This window comes from Rattus rattus, chromosome 4 (assembly GCF_011064425.1).
Source record: "Rattus rattus isolate New Zealand chromosome 4, Rrattus_CSIRO_v1, whole genome shotgun sequence".
Taxonomy (NCBI): domain Eukaryota; kingdom Metazoa; phylum Chordata; class Mammalia; order Rodentia; family Muridae; genus Rattus; species Rattus rattus.
This window is the reverse complement of record NC_046157.1, coordinates 136,313,332-136,330,780: the sequence shown is the minus strand read 5'-3', so window position 1 is coordinate 136,330,780 and position 17,449 is coordinate 136,313,332. Positions and strand designations below refer to the sequence as shown.

Sequence of the window (17,449 nt, the reverse complement as noted above, 5' to 3'; positions counted from 1 at the left end):
TCTCTCCTCTCCTAGTCAATGGCAACCTGGTATGCATTTCCTTAGCCACAACTTCTCTAGGAAGCTGTTCCTCACCAATTTCAGTCAGAAAAAGAAAGAGAGGAAAGGAAAGCAGGTTGATTGCTCGGTCCAATTACCATAGTGTAGTGATGACTAGCATGCATCAGGTACCTAGCGCCTCCAGATACTCAGGAGTATCATCTTTCCTGCAACGCTTGGTTACAAGTGCTGCTGTAACAGTCATCCTATGGGAGAAATGTGGGCAGAGAAAGCTTAACTGTCCTGCCAAGACTACACAGTTCACCAGCAATTGAGCTTGAATTTGAACCCAAGTTTTTTTGCTTGGAGTTTTAGTACCTAAAAAGCACAAAACACAGCAGTTCTAGCATTCCTTTCTAAACATTGCTAGAATGTATATCAGCCTCCCTTACTAAAATGTAAGCTCTATGAAGGCAGGGATGCACCATGGCCACTTCAGTCTCGCTGCCTAGCAAAGTAGACAATCAGGAATTTGTCTTTTGATTAATTGAGTCTTCCTAACCCTAGGCTAGAAGATTCATCTTTCCTGCTCCATACTGATGGCACAGATTCTTACAGATGTGGATTCCAGTTGCTGAAAATATGTAGGCCACTCCAGCCTGATAACTAACATTTAGGAGGCCACCTCAGTGTCACGAGTTGCTAGATGTGCTGCATCAATTGCTCCATGCGTTCACCTGTGACTGACGTGTTATTATCCGCATTTTTAAGGCGAAGATGCCAAGGCCTAGAATGGATAAAGGTTACACAAGAGTCAACTGTGAAGTCAGCTCTCAAAGCGGGTCAGTCTGACAGAAGGTCCATGCAGTTAACCACCCATCTGGAGGTCCCCCTGGCTTCTCGCCTAACAGAGGTCCCACACACAAGCGTCTGTGAGGGAACTGATGGACTGGCTGCAAGGCACACTGACTGCCTCAGAACCAATGTTCTTGGACAGTTCCATGGGCCATTGGCATGCCGCCCCTCACTCTCCAACGCCTTGTCCTTACTGCCAGATTTTCTTCCCTCAAGTCCTCCACAGTTGTGCGTGCTGGGTTCCTTTGTCTCCTTTCGAATCCTTTCAGAAGGCCTTTTCTTGTGGAAGCTTTTCAGGGCTCAATTTTTCCTTCTTTCTACCAGGGATGAATAAGAGAAGGAAAATACCACAAATACAGCATAAATATCAAGGAAGGGAGGCCGCCCAGATGCAGAGGATTTGTCAGAGGATACATTTTCTCCCTTGGTTGTCTGCCAAGGATGTCCTAGCGCACAATACCTGCTGGCTCTCTACAAAGGGAAGCAAGGCAGAGGAGGCTGCTGGATGCTCCCTTCTCCATTTCTACTACACCAATGCTTTCAAACATTACTTCCTTGTATCGGCATATACATCACACGTATATGAATGCTTATATATTTATATATACTTCTTATGGATTTATATATTTGTATTTTTATTTATATATTCACATATATTCTTATATATATTCCATGTTATACATTTTCAGGAGAAAGAGTAAACCTTGATAACAGGAGCACCCTTAGTTGTCTGAGCTGACTCTCTTACTATGTTGCTCAGATTAGAGAGGAAGGAGAACATGAAATTACTGAGATTCACTGTAGCCTGCTCTCCATCCCTGCCAACAGCACGCCCAGAACCATTAGTGCAGTATGCGTTCCCATCTCAACAGCAGTACTGCTGTGACAAGATTCTGCCTAAATCTTCTCCTCCTGTCAGGTACCACACTGACGTTTATAATCAACAGCTTTGTTCAATGGACAAAATACTGAGCCCAGGGTTAAAACAACCTCCCGCTTTCTGTGGTGCTCTGAAGCTGGTCCTATTTGTAGGGAGAGCTAAAGGAGCAGGCAGCCCTAACTTTTACTGCTTTTAAAACCTTCAAGTAAGGCTCATGAACTTGTATTTGATGACATCATTCCAGTGTTCATTTCACAGACTGATTTCTCTTTCCATTACCTTCCTTCTCTCCATACCAACTGTTAATTTTACTTCCAGGGCATGCTAGATGAAGTGGTTTCTCTAATCTGTAAAAATCAAGGGACCCCCGTTCTTCTCAATGGGGACTAGGAAGAAGCCTGACAGTGGCCCTGGGTTGACTGATCACGATCTGTTGTTCACCATTCACTTTCTTCTCAGACCCCTGCAGTCACCCTGCACACTGTAAACAGTACGCACATTCCTTCTCTAACATCTAAACACACACTCAAAAGTACACGAGCATTGGGAACCCAGAAACAAGAAGAAAGTGTGCCTCACAGTGTTGAAGCCTAGTGGCACTCTGTGATAAAAGGATAAAAATCAAGAGTGGTTACATGGCAATTGTCAGAGGAAAGAACACTTTGTGAAGCAACAATTTTGTGTCTTATCATCCATTTTTGAGAACGTTAAAATGCGGAAGGCATGCTAAGATGCGCCTGTCACAGACAGTTTGTTAAGGAGCCAGGAGAAGGTTCTCTGTCCTCTGTGAAGGGAGAAGAGTTCTCAAGAGGCCTTAAAAGTTACACAATGAACTCCACATTGCTGGTTGACAACTGGACCCTGGAATTAATACTTGATAGAAAAGTAAAGAACACACCAACACAGGTTTTCAAATGATTTCAGATAGAAATCCAGTGGAAGTCGGGTTAAGAAAGTCACCGCTGTGTAAAGGAAAGGCATGGTGAGAGGAGCGTTAGTGAAGAGCAAGCGAGATGCCCTGTGCTTGCTTTACGGTGGCTAATTCCGGCTGGGAGCACGACTATAGCCCTCCCCTTTGTAACCTTAAAACTACTGCATCACACGTCCCCAGAAGTGCTTGAAGAATAGAGTGTGTTCCTTCATCTTCCAGGGAGTGCGGTCAGTCAACCAAGTACTGCTTTCAAGATTCCCTGGTCTAGAGTATGAACTGTGTGCTAAAGTCAATATGCTATGGTGAAAAGATGTGAATATATCCTGGTCTCAGTCTCCTTTCTCTTCTTACGGTAAAAAAGAAAAGGCTCAGATTTCCCAAAGCATTAACATATTTGTGGAAACTAAAGGCAATGGTAACTTGTCTAAAATCTAATTCATGTGGGAGGAAATATTTGTTAATTAAGTGGGATTTCTTCAACTAAAGATGAGCTGAAATAATACTCACTCAGAAGTTAATCCTCAGATGTTCTAAAAGGGGATCAGAACAACTACACGCACACAGGTGGTTTTACAGTATTCAGCCGAGGCACTGTCTCTATGATTCATGTGTTATCTACATAACTCCTGCCATTGCTCCCTTCTACATAGCTTAGTGGGCTTATTAGTAACATAAATTCAAAACAAGATGTGTGTGTGTGCGTGTGTGTGTGTGTGTGTGTGTGTGTGTGTGTGTGATGTGCACACACATGTATATGCCATGACAAGCATGAGGGAGTTTTGCAGAGGTGGTTTTCTCCTCCCACGTGGGCTCTGGAGATTTGAACTCCAGTCCTCAGACTTGGCAGCAAGCACCTTTACCCTCTGAACCATCTCACTGAACCCAGAGGTAACATGATAGTGTAATTCCTTTTTCAGTGTATTAACAATGTTAGTTACCCCAGCTTCAGACTACAGCATAAGCATAAACATAAGCATTGGCTATGCACTGAGTGTTTTATAGAACACACAGTAGGAATTTAACAGGCGTATTAGTGAAAATGACTGACTGATGTAAGTAAACAAATGGAGGGTGCTCATGGTGTAAGATCACAACATTTAAACGCGACATTAAGACCTGATTTAGGGGGAGTTAGCAAACCCTTGGACAAATCTACTTTATATTGTACTCAATAGTTCTTTTGATTCATTCCAAATGATAGCACTGGCCCCCTGGTAGATGCTCCCTTACATAATGGCCGACATACTTTATACCTTTTGTGGAGGGAATCTGGGCCAACAAAACGAAAGGCCCTTCATGGAAGCTGGCCTGACTGGACACAGGGAACTCATACTTGCTCCTCTCTGGCATTGCTTAGCCAGAGAAAGTTCACCTTCCATTAATAACAGAGTGAATGCGGTCCTCTGGGTGACCGTGCACATGATAAGTCACAGCTACATTCCCATGGTAACACATTCCGAATGCTCACACTTTGCTATCTGAGAGTAGCTTATATGTAGTGAAAAGTTAGCTGGAACTGTTAAAGTGAAAACTTAGGTTAAGAGAAAACATTGAAGCAATCAACACAATTTAATTTAATATTCATTAAATTCCTGCAATGTATGTGTTAGTTGCTGCTCAGAGAACACTGAACTGGTTTACAGCTAATTTTCGGTGTCTACATTGTGAAACTATGTGATTTCCAATTACTTCAGGCATTTTAAGTTAAATTCAGGGGGAAGAAGTAAGATAAAACAAAGGGGAGAAATTCTGAGCTAGCTCACACATCTGTCGTGGCTAACTTGTGTATCCAAATTCCCTTTTCATTTTATTTTCCTAACAAAAATCCTGATTATGTTCGGAAAACAGTGTAATGAGTTAAAACATCTTTATCTCTTTGTACATCTGTGTTGGGTTTGGATAACCCAACATGTCACGGTTTATCTATGCTACGTTATAGGTTTGAATACTCCAAAAGACAAGCCTTGAAGATTATGTTTCTGGAAAGTTCTTTTCTGCAGACAAAAAATGGGTTTACATTCTTTGCCCTTCCTGTATTCTCTACTTCCCTGGCCTACTCAGAGAAAAGGACAGCCATTTTAGAAACATGAAATGTGGAGCTGTATGCTCTGTGTGGAGGAACAGGACGCCAAGAGATACCATTGTGACTCCATGGTGCAATAACGTGGCAATATGAATGTGGGCCTAGTGGCTTGATTCCTTGTGACAGCTGAGGAAAACAATCTTCTTTGGTAAAACCATTGTCACTTACTGTCTACAACACGTAGCCAAATAATTTCCAATTATTAAACGATGACTAATACATTTTATAGTCTGTGGGTAAATATATTAAATATATATTTTAACAACTTTTAAACAACTATTTTTACATTTTTATCATATATGAATATGATTATGGAAATGATGGGGATTTTATCTGACACAGGACCAAGAGAATGTTGGGCAAGGTGGTAAATACACATGCTATCTTTAATTCTGAGATATCAGGCAAGTTTTACTGGCTTTAAACTTTGTCTTTTATTTATCAAATGTGGTGGCAACAGAAAACCTAATCATACAGCAGAACCTAATTATGATGTTGACATGTAGGGAATTTAAGATAATGTGATTTGAAGTCTGACATTGCCTTTCAAAAACAATATGGTGGCATCAGTAGACGCTGACACCAGGAGTTTGCAGTCTGTGTATCCTGGGCTGCATCTGGGGACTGTGAAGGAGAAAGTAGGCAATGGCAGTGTTATTTACAGATATCAAAATGATATTAGCATCTGAAAGCTGACATGCTTTCTAAGAGTGACTGCTTCTACTTTGGATGGAAATTGTACCTATGTGGACTGTATAGGTTATGTGGCACGAGGGTCGGAAATTTGTGCATGCTTGAACATATGTTATATTTACATATTTAGGAATGACTGACAGTAAAATGAAGTCACTTTTCTTAGTGAATGAATTCCTCCAAACAAGGGTTGAAAGAAGACTTGGTATTCAACCACAGCACCAAGTTGCAGGCACCAGGCTCTGTATATTCTCAGGTGACTGGAGGGTCCCCGCCAATCTCACAACATGCTAAGACATGATTTTGAATTATTTTGCAGGAAATATGAAAAGAATTCAACTTTTGAAATCTTTGGGTCTATGCTTCTCCTTTGCATGTTGGGAATATACAGAAAGTCTTTAGTGATGTAATCCAGCTATAGAGAAGCTATGGTGAGTACTGCAACAGAATCAGGTAAAGCTATAATGGACATTAAAGTTATACCAGTGCTAACACTTATTACTATTGTGTGTGGGTGTCATAGAGGTCAGTTAACCCACCCCAATTCCAAGGACCTCAATATTCTCCTTCCTTTTCTTTCTTCTATCTGAATAGAAGCAGGAAAACAAAATGACTCAGTTTTTGCTGCTAGGATTGACAGTTTCCATAGCATGACTCTGAAATGTCTCTTACAAATCCATGTTTTGAATGCTTGGTTCCAGTTTGTGGATTTATTTTAAAGGCCGTGAAGTCATTAGGATATAAGTGCTGGTTAGCAGGAAATAGCTCACAGGGGCAGTACTTCAAAGGTCATATCTGCCCCTGTTTCTATCTAATCCTTGCTTCTTGAGTCACACTGTGTGAGGATGCTTTACTGTACCTTGGACTTCCACAGAGCTTCTCTTCCATTTCTCCCACCCACGATGAACTGAAGTTCCTCTGAAGCCCTCAGTCCTAAGAAAGCTTTCTTCTCTCAAGTTGCTTCTATTGGGTACTTGGTCTCAGCAATTCAAAACAGCTAAAACAGCAATGAGCCAATTGTGGGCAACGAGTACAACCTTTCGTGGGAAGGCCTTAGCTTGTACTTGTATGCTCAGAGCAGCATATGAGGAGTGAGAGAAATAAGATCAGAGGGAAAACTAATCTGATCCCTAGTGACTTCTTCCCACATAGCTAGTGACCCTTCCTGGATACCTGTAGATGTTATAGAAGAAATATGCTTTCTTATTTTTTATTGGATATTTTATGTATTTACATTTCAAATGTCAGCCCCCTTCTCCCCTCTCCCATACCCCTTCCTTCTATGAGGTTGCTCCCTCTCCCACCCATCCACTCCCACCTCAACACCCTGGCATTACTCTACACTGGGGAAAGGAGCCTTCACAGGACCAAGGGCTTCTCCTCCTATTGATGCTGGACAAGGCCATCCTCTGCTACATACATGACTGGAGCCATGGGTCTCTCCATGTGTATTCTTTGTTGGTGGTTTAGGGAGCTCTGGGTGGGGGGTCAGTTGGTTGATATTGTTGTTGTTCTTCCTACAGGGTTGCAAACCCTTCAGCTCCTTCAGTCCTTTCTCTAACTCCTCCACTGGGGTCCCTGTGCTTAGTCCAATGGTTAGCTGCAAGCATCCTCATCTGTGCTTTCTAATCTCCTCTTCATGTTACCAGTAGTAGGGCTTTCAGTTACTTATAATCTATATATACCCAACTGACATAAATGTCACAAATTAATTTACTACTCTATTGAGACCATTATTGTTTTTGGATTCAGAAAATGCCCCTTAAGACTACAATAATTATTTATTCCACTTGAAGGGGAAAATTGTACCTTTTATTCTGATATTGGCAAATAGGACATTAGTAAACATGCAAAGAGAAATTCTTAGAAAATAACGTCTATGGCACCTCCCAGTAGTGGAGAAGCATGCAGAGTTCTCGAGAATGTTCATATCCCTATGCTTGCTCAAGTCGCTCAGTGCCATCTAGGTTTTAATTTGTTCTTATAAGTGAGTTTTTTAAAAATTTATTCACTTTACATCCTACTCACTGCTCCCTATCTGGTCATCTCCTCCCACAACCCTGCCCCCATCCCAACTCCCTTTCTCCTCTGAGATGGGGGCCCCCTGGGTATCACCCCATCCTGGCACATCAAGTCTCTGCTGCATTAGGTGCTTCCTCTCCTACTGTTGCCTGAAAGGCAGCTCAGCCAGAAAAACATATCCCATGGGCAGGCAACAGCTTTTGGAATATTCCCTGCTCCATTTGTTTGGGCCCCACATGAGGACTGAGGTGCACATCTGCTACAGATGTGCTGAGGCCCTAGGTCCAGCCCGTTATTTCTGATGGCTAAAATGACCATTCCAGTTCGCTGGAGGATCACTAATTGTACCTTGTCACCAGTACTGCATGGTCGTTTGACCAGTGGGAGTGTGATTATTGAGGCTTAGGGGCTTATTTGTCCTGGGAGTACTTGAAAAAAAATCAATGAATATAAATTCCTGGGCAAAAAAGTTCTTGGAAATACTAGCAAGTTCCTGACATTCCCTCCTTTCTCCCTCCTGTTCTTCTTAATTCATAAACGTAATATAATATAAACCTAAGTCAAAATAGGGAAACAACTTAAAACCATTCTAATTATGAGTATGTCATTGCTATCAAAGGGTTAACTACCACAATGTTTTAAAATACCCAAGAAACCTTTAATCATTGAGAACTTCACTAAAATTTATGATAAAATTAGGTTTCTGTTTAGGTGGGAACATACTCTCTCTGAAGTCAGATATACAAATCTAAGGGTTTTCAAATAACATGTGCATTTGTGAGATTAAAATGACAGAGTTTCAAATCTAGAATGCTTTTTACTATAAACCTCAAAATCCCAATGTCCTCATCTACAGAGTAAACACCAAGTGCTCTGGCTTCAGAGGGTTCTGGAAAATAGATGAAGTCTATTTCTCTTATTAACACTTGCTTAATATTTTGTACTTGAATATATCTTCTTTCGAAATTAGAATAGTTTCTTCCTTTTTAGGAATTCCAGCTTAGTACAGAGCCTTTTCTAAGGCATGTTCATCTCACCTCATTAGAGAACTTCTTCAAATGAGGCGATTGCTTCTCTCTGTTCCTATTCCAGTGGCCAATGCACAAACCTTTACTCATTTTGACAGGTTTTCTTGCTTTAATGCCCACTGTTGTCTTTAAAAGAACATCTTGTTTCATTTCCTCTTACTTTGGCCTGGTGAAAAAGTCTTAGAAGTAAAAGATTTTAAATGTTTCTTGCTTTTTTTCTTTTTTCTTTTTTTTGACTTTCTACCAATTACATGCTCCTAAGAGCAATGGTGTTAGGGTACTCCCCACCCCCACTTCATAGCTCCTGTTTCTGTGGTTTTAAACTCAATTTTCTCTCTTGTACCTTCCCAGTAGATTTTTAACATCCAGAGAAACGCTGCATCTTTAGTAGTATTCTGGACCCTGAAGCTGTAGCAAGCCTCTTTCATAGCCTTTGCCTGGAGCTTCAAGCCTCTTTCATAGCCTTTGCCCTAAGCTGATACATTTCTTTTGTTCAGTGTCAGAGTCCCTTTCATTTCCAGGTTGATACTCATTTCTCTACTAACATATTGGGAAAGAGTGTTTTCAGGACCAATGACAGGAGTAGAGCTTACTGAGTCGGTCTCTGTGCTTATGTCCCTATACTAAGGCATGTTTGTCACGGGACTCCTGGTTTACTTTGTCATCAGATCCCTGATGGTCAGCACTTCTCTCTTTGGCACAGTATTAATGAGGTCTTACAGTCGACTCTGAGGCATTCCGGTGTCAGCATTCCTTCTGACTGGAAAAGGCATGCGGGTGAATGATAGCTGTGCTCGCGGGGACTCACTCTCTAAAGGCCCCGGATGAGAGCTGGACGGCAGTCTAGCTTTAGGAAAGTTTGATTAATAACCAACAGAGTTGGTGCCATATAAAATATGGCAGCAGCCTTTTTTTATTACAGTATTAAGAAAACCATCCTTCCTCTGGTTTAGAGATTAGATTACTTATCTTGAATGTCTGAGGTTCTTTATGATGCCCTAAGAATCCTATCTTCTTAAAGCCAAGGCCCGGATGGAAGAATATGTTTACAAGAGCAAGACACTAAAGTTTTATATATTTTTATTTACCGTTATTATTTGTCTGATGCATTTACTCAACATTTAGCCTTCTGTCTTTCTTCTCTCTTACAGGAAGCCAGCTACTAAACTGGAATGAGTGCCACTGATGTAAATTACAATGAGATCAAAGTTACCTCATAGGACAGCAGAATCATTAAAATTAGGGCATACCATGACATTTGCATGGCATTTCTGCTTCTGAGCTTGCTTTGCTGTCCCTGCTGCCTAGAATGCTTCCCTATCTTTTCTATAGCAATCCAAATCCACCCAATCCTTCTAAGCTCAAGCCAAATCCCTCCTTGATGAACGCAGCTCCCTCCGACAATGCCCGTCTCTAAGCCCCAATACCCTCTTCTCCGTTACACAATCTGCCACTGTCTGTTTTAGAATTTATATTTATAAATGACTTGTCTTAACTGTTGCATGGTGCAAATTTTGCCTTTTCTGAAAAAAATACACTGCCTATGTTAAAATATTGTCCTATCCCCTTGGTATCTCATATAAGAATCAGAAATCAGTCTTTTGTGGTTCAGATTGGAAGAGTGTACACACACACACACACACACACACACACACACACACCTGAAAGGAGTGTTACTATCAGTGCTGGCTGAGAAGGAGTCGCTGCATGGGGCCATTATAAAAACAAAAACAAAAGAAAAAGGGGTTCAGAGCGATTTCTTCCAAATATAACAAGAAGAGGAAGTTTATAATTTAATTTCAAAATAGATGAGACGAGGCAAAGTTTTAGTTCAAAACCAGAAATGGGCAGAAAAGAAATAGACTTCTGGAAATACAGCTGCAGATGCCCTAAATTTTGTGGGAGGATTGCTTTTGCCTTTGCTAATGTCATTGAGATGGATGATAAGATTCTTGTTGTTGAAATGCTGTTAATAGGCCTGCCTCTAAGTGCAGTTCAAGAACAGGCTGGAAAAATAACATGTTTCTCCAAAAACCCACCCATATCCTTTAATCTGACTCAGAAATACATGTTTAAGATCTGTACATTGAAAAGGAGAACACGGCCATTTTCCATCTCTTCTTTTTTCCTTTGATGATAATGGCTGAGACAAGACCAAGTGTTGAAGAGATTTTATTTTGACTTGTGAAGAGGAAAGGTAGCTTAAATCTGCTTGAGCCAACAGCCTGTTCCTTGAAGTAGGAAGAGAGAAGAAAAGCAGCAAGGTGGAGAGGGCATGGGATGGGACAGAACAGAGCAGCAGGAACCACAGTAACTGTGCTACTATTGCGGGCTTAGTGTGGTTGAAGCGTTAAAAATGTCTCACTCTTGCACCCTCCATGCTGTGTGCTAGCTCATATGCATGTAGGGAGATTAATAACGTCCATCTTTTGTAACGCCTAAGACCCCATAGTTATACTCTTCATGTATATTGTTTATGGAGCATAAGGGGCTAGAAAACAGAATTCATATTTTGTATATAGTATAGTATTGACATCTCAGATTATTTTTTAAAACACCATTTCATCTTTAACTGGGTAAGAAGGTTTTCTTTCACTTTACTTTTTGTTCTGGGTTCCATGAAACATCTATGTCCACTTAAAAGTTGCCAAATTCTATGTCAGCGGCCAGCATTTGGGTAGAGGTTTTACTCCCTAGAAAACCCCATTCAGTGTGTCTGAGAAACAAGAGATCAATAACCACTCAAAATTCCTGTTTATCTCTTCAAGTGACAGCATGGAAGGCAAAGTGTATTTGGATAGGAAGCTGTACGTTTTCAAAGATCTTGTAGCGCAATCATATAATAAAGAAACATATAAATTTTCTGCACTTTTCCTGGTGAGTCTTTTGAATGCCTTATCAAAGGTGCAAGCTACTTGTAATAAACTTTAAAAGGCTCTTCTCAAGGTGTATGTTTTCTATCAGAAGAAAGACCGTGATGATAAAAATTCTGTGTAAACAAAGGATTTGGGAGCTCTAGTTGATAGCCCATTTAATTTAAAATGATGTGTATCTAATAAAACTGACTTTTAGAAAATCCAAAGATTTGAATAATCTGTAACTTAGACTAGTTAGTATATGACTTGTACTTGGACTTAATATCTAATGTGGAAAAGAATGGTATTTTCATTTTAACAATAAAAGTACCTTTTTTTTTTACTATTTCTCTAATATTGACTGTTTTCCCTTTGTTTTACGACTAAAACAAAATTATATGAAAATGATTCTTACACGGAACATTTCCTAAGTGAAGCCTTACTGTATCAGCAGCAATACTGAACAAGGCAAATCAAGAATATCTTGGGACTGAGGAGATGGCTCGGTGGTTAAGAGCACTGCCTGTCCTTTGAGGAGAACCTGGGTTCAACTTCCAGTATCCATGTTAGCCCACCACTGTCTATAAGTCCAGTTCCAGAGCATCTTAGGCCTCTTCTGTCCTCTCCACACTCAGTAAAATAAATAAATCTAAGAACACAAAACAAAAACAACCCCCCCCCAAAAAAACCAAACAAACAAAAAAGCTCCTTACAAACAGCACGTGCGATTCCACCCTGATCCACAACACTGGAAACTCTTGTCATTTGTAGGTAGAAAGCCAGTATGAAAATGGTTTCTGTCCACTGACGCTCAGAGAGGGATGACCTTCACATTGTTGTCAGGCTAACATCCCACATCATTACTAATATTTCCATACTGATGATCAGCTATGTTGTCATCTTGAAAGTGCATTCCTTGTTTCCCACCACATCCTTCCCCAGTGGCAGAGCATGAATCGACAATTAAGGCATATGCATAGAGGTCTGCTCTGTCTATCCTTTCTATAAATTCATTGTATACACAATAATGTAATGAACTTTGTGTCTGTAACACTGAGGCTAATACCAGGAGTATTTAGCTGTTAGTGGCTAAAATATGGAGTGTTCTTTTATCCTCAGGTAACTTTTGGTACTCCATCTATTTTCCCATCAGTGGTAGTTTCTTATGAGTCTGAGAACAACTGAGCTTAACATATTTTTAATGAAAATTTCAGCTTTACTATTAAGAAACGTAAGTGTCATGCAACCCCAAATAGATGATTTTATAAACATAATGTGCATTGCTAGTTCAAGCAATAGATAAAATGAAGTGAGTGAGTATATATGAACATAATTTCAGGTAATAAGAAACTGTATTTACTAATAAAGGAAAACTTAAAGTAAGATCTCTTATCAGTATATCATAGTAGACAGATAACAGGATTTTTAAAATTTGAATTTAAAAAATAAATATATAAGATTATACTGAAGCCAAGAGTGCTGGTACATATCTAGATTTCAGCATTCAGAGCGCAGATGCAGGAGGATTGCTGTGATTTTGAGACCAGCATGGTTTACAAATAAATTTTAAGGCCATTCAGGGCTACTTCAAGAAGACTTTTTCTTAAAACACAGGCAAAACAAACAAAATGAAAACAAATTAAAATGAAAAGAAACTAGCAGAAATTTTTAATAAATAATGACATCTATGTGCTTACATTTCGCAAACATTTATGAAATGAACAAATGTCTCATTTGTGAGTGTAAGATCTCCTATAAATACATGAGTTAATTAAACTTGGTACCAATTTTATATCTGCTAAGATCTCAACTTCCACACAGCTGTTAAATTTCAGAAAAAAACCCCTCTAGTTTCAAACTACTGAACATGATAATAGCAAAAATGAGACTGGTCATTAACTCTAGTAACTGTCTTTGCCTTCATCTCAGGCTTTTAGCTAACCAAATGAATTAATGACGGCTAGCTCCTTCAGAGAATTATTACTTAATTTAATCTGTGCGATCTTGTGGACAAAGCCAAGCTTCAGCTACCACCTCAGTGCAGACAGCTCTTTAGTTATGTCACCAGCCTTGACTGGCCTCTGCAGTCCCAGCTCGTGCTTTCGAAGGCCTCTTCCTCTCAGTCCGACTTCTCTGCAGGTTTTGACTTTGTTCTGAGAGTGCTGCCTAGCGTCTGGGCCTTCGTCTGAAACCCATCAATGGTCTTTAAACACAGTGCATTACGGGGTTGGAGAGACGGTCAGCAGTGAACTGGATGCACTCTTGCAGAGCATCAGTGCTCTGTGCTCTCCACCTGTACCTGCGAAGGGAGCCACAACTCTGAGACTCCTGGTCCAGGTGATCTGACGCCCTCTATAGCTTCCGTGGCACCCACACAGAAATGTGAACACACAGACAAACACTCATGCATGAGCAAAACATGGCTTAGGTGATGCATTATCAAGCTCTGTGCTTTTGTCTCTAACATGTTCAACAATGGAGTCCTCTTTTCTCTCTTATTCACTCGGTTTTCTTTACCTCTAATTACACTTATTTGAAAATGGCTCAGTGAGGCATGGAGCTATGCATCTGTATCCCAGCAGTTTGGATATTGAGACGGGAGGATTACTACAAGCCTGGGCTACACAGTGACTGGTAGATCTGCCAGGGATAGGAGGCAAAACCATGTCACAAACAAACAACAGTCAAACAAATGAACAAATGAAGAACAAAAGTCAAAAAGAACAAAACAAAATGAGTGAATCGGCTAACTGAAAAACAGGCCAACTGATTACATTATGTGGTACCCTGCTTGTATTTAAAAATTAGAAGTATCTTTGGACTAATTTGGTATTCTGTATAGAGATCCTTTTCAAACATTTTCAGTCTGATTTTTCTTTGCATGTCTCAGAAGTGTTTAAAGAGCAAGCACTCGGTCAAATTGATACTCGAATTCAACTACAGGGACCCATTCAGGGACAAAACACACACACTCTCACACACACATACACACACAAACACACATACACATTCACAAACACACATACACACATGCACACACAGATACATACATAAAAACACACAATAACACACAAACAAACATGCACAAACACACATTCCCACACAAAAACACCCACACACAGACACACAGACATACACAAACACACACTCACACACATGCCATATTATGTGTATACAGACAATAAATGTAATGAACAGAAGGCATTAAAAATTGTAAGTTGAAAAGTTTTTTTTATAGTTTATATTTTTGACTTTTAAACTGTAGTGTTTAATCCACTGACACTAAATTTTGTTTTTTGTTTCTTATAAGTTTTATGGTTTTAACTGTATTATTTAACTGCATTTGTGAATCATTTTAATTTTCTAAATGATATAAAGTATAATAATGCCCTTCCTTCCTTCCTTCCTTCCTTCCTTCCTTCCTTCCTTCCTTTCTTTCTTTCTTTCACGTGGTTATCTCCTTGTTCCAGGATGAAGACCTCTCAGTAAGGGAAACAATGTAGTCTGATTTTCATTTGACATAGTTGTTCTGTTTGCTACTTAAATGACCAAAGGAAAGTCCTTAGCAAGGTGCACACAGCAGGCAGGACGTAGCTCTATCAGCATTGAAGAGCATCCTCCGTCTAGGATTTAATTAGATGTCTACAGACTTCCTCAGTTTCTGCTCTACCATCTCTTTTTAAGTATTTCTCCTTCAATTAAAGACAAGAGTTGATGAAATTGAGGAGGATAAAGGATGGAAGATAAAAGTCTGAATGGAGTAAGAAAAGGTTGGTGATGGGTTCAGAATAAGAGAGAGATTAGCTTTATAAAGGAAACACCATCTCTAACGGTCGCCTTGCCTTCATCTCTTTTCATCCTTTATACTTCTCCAGATTCAGTAAGAATCATTCCCCCAGTACTGTCTTGGACCTCAAGTTAGCCCTCTGTGACTTTTGGGTTACATTCCACATTCTGAACTCTGATTACTTGCAGTTTTACAAGGAAAGAGAGTGGGTGATACTTTTTTAAATAACCCAACTGCTCCCAATAAATATTTGCATATAAGTGTAATTTATAAGGAAAAATATGTCACCAGTTGACAAAGAGCATGTTGTACAGCAATAAATGAACTGCCCTTCTTAGAGACACTGCTAAACATTTTAACTGAGTTCCTTACCATCAGACTTTGGGTTTTTTGTTTGATTGTTTCTGTTTTGTTAGGGAGACTCCATGATTGCAGTATGCTGTGTGCATCTTAACTCACTGACAGCAATTCACAGAAGCCACACCCTTTGAATACCAACAGCCTTGTGGTCATATAAAGGGCTCTCCTTCCTTTTACACTCTGGAAGCAACGCAGGAATGATTTCTAACCTGCCCCTCTGTCACAGCCATATGCTCTGAAATCCAGGCTAGAGGGGCAGATGTGTAATCTGGGAAAAAATCCAACACCAAGACCTCCTTGGAGCCCATGCTATTGTGTCTGCAATGCCAGCTCTAGATAGTATGCCCAGAAATTCTAATTCATGGGAAACAAAGCACAGAGAATGGAGAAAAACAAAAAAAGCCTACTGACTTCTTCAGTCATAATAGGCAATTAGCACACCGTCTATTTAACTATAGCTGACTGAAGTTGTATTTCCAGAGGACTGGCATGGCTAGTCCCTCAATGTCCTGGGCCCCTGGCACGAAGGGAGTTCTTCAGCTGTGTGACTAGAATGGTCTTTGTCCAACGTCCCAACTCAGTCTCCTGGCTCACTATTCACACTGTAGCAACACAAGTCTGAACTGATGAAAAATTTGCAAGAGCATCAGGATTTCTGCACTGTGGAAAGATTAAAACCAAGGGAAGGCAGTGTGGTAGAGAATGCTTGTAATTCCAGTGCTGGGGAGACAGAGACAAGCTGATCTTGGGGCTTGCTACTCAGCTACCATAGCTTATTGTAATGGTTTGCATATGCTTGATCCAGGGGGTGGCACTATTAGAAGGTGTGGCCTTGTAGGAGGAAGTGTGTCACTGTGGGGTGGGCTTGGAGACCCTCCTCCTAGCTGCCTAAAGATGTTGAGTCTGCTCCTGGCTTCCTTCAGATAAAGATGTAGAACTCAGCTCCTCCTGCACCATGCCTACCTGGATGCTGTGATGCTGCCATGCTCCCACCTTGATGATAATGGACTGAATCTCTGAACCTGTGAGCCAGCCCCAATTCAATGTTGCCCTTTATAAAACTTACATTGGTCATGGTGTCTGTTCACAGCAATAAGACCCTAACTAAGACATCTATTTGTCCTATTCTGGGCTAATGAGAGACCTTGGCCAATCCCTTGTTATGGTTTGTATATGCTCAGCCCAGGGAGTGGCACTATTAGAAGGTGTGGCCCTGTTGAAGTAGGTGTGTCACTGTGGGTGTGGGCTTTAACACCCTCATTCAAGTTGCCTGGAAGTCAGTCTTCCACAAGCAGCCTTCAGATGAAGATGTAGAACTCTCAGCTCCTCCTACACCAAGTCTGCCTGGATGCTGTCATGCTCCTGCCTTGATAATGGACTGAACCTTTGAACTTGTAAGCCAGCCCCAATTAAATGTTGTTCTTATAAGACTTGCCTTAGTCATGGTGTCTGTTCACATCAGTAAAATCCTAACTAAGACAGGCCTAACCCAAAAGGCAGACAGCACCCGAGAAATGACATACATTGTTTTTGTTGGCCTCTGATTGAATGTATCCACACCCCCCCCACACACACACACAGACCAACATTCAAAGAACATTTGTCACAAAGACTAGAAAAAGTCCAAGTATGGCCTTTGTTAAAATGACTAGAGCTATCTCAGACTCAGTTTAGTACCTAAAGGACTTAACAGCCTTCTCACCCACATTCAAGTGAGACCCAGAAGTCTTTGAATGTGATCACAAGAACTCAATTGGAAGAACATCCCCGAGGTTCAAAAGAAATCCTGATTAATATCTGATCCATGGACCATTTAAGCAGCAATAACAAATACCCAGATAAGCCTTGTCTTTCCCATGTTACAACAGGGCACCTTATAATGCAATAAAAGCTCCTCTGTGAGCCCTATTTTATCTCTTCCTATAACAATGAATCACTGAGCATCTCCAGACAGAGCAATAAACCATAGCTTGTAA

General features: G+C 40.5%; 1 protein-coding gene across 1 annotated transcript in view; it reads right to left on the bottom strand.

Annotated features, from left to right (window-relative positions):
• Pard3b (par-3 family cell polarity regulator beta) overlaps positions 1-17,449 on the bottom strand; it is a 986,886-nt gene that overhangs the window by 320,897 nt on the left and 648,540 nt on the right.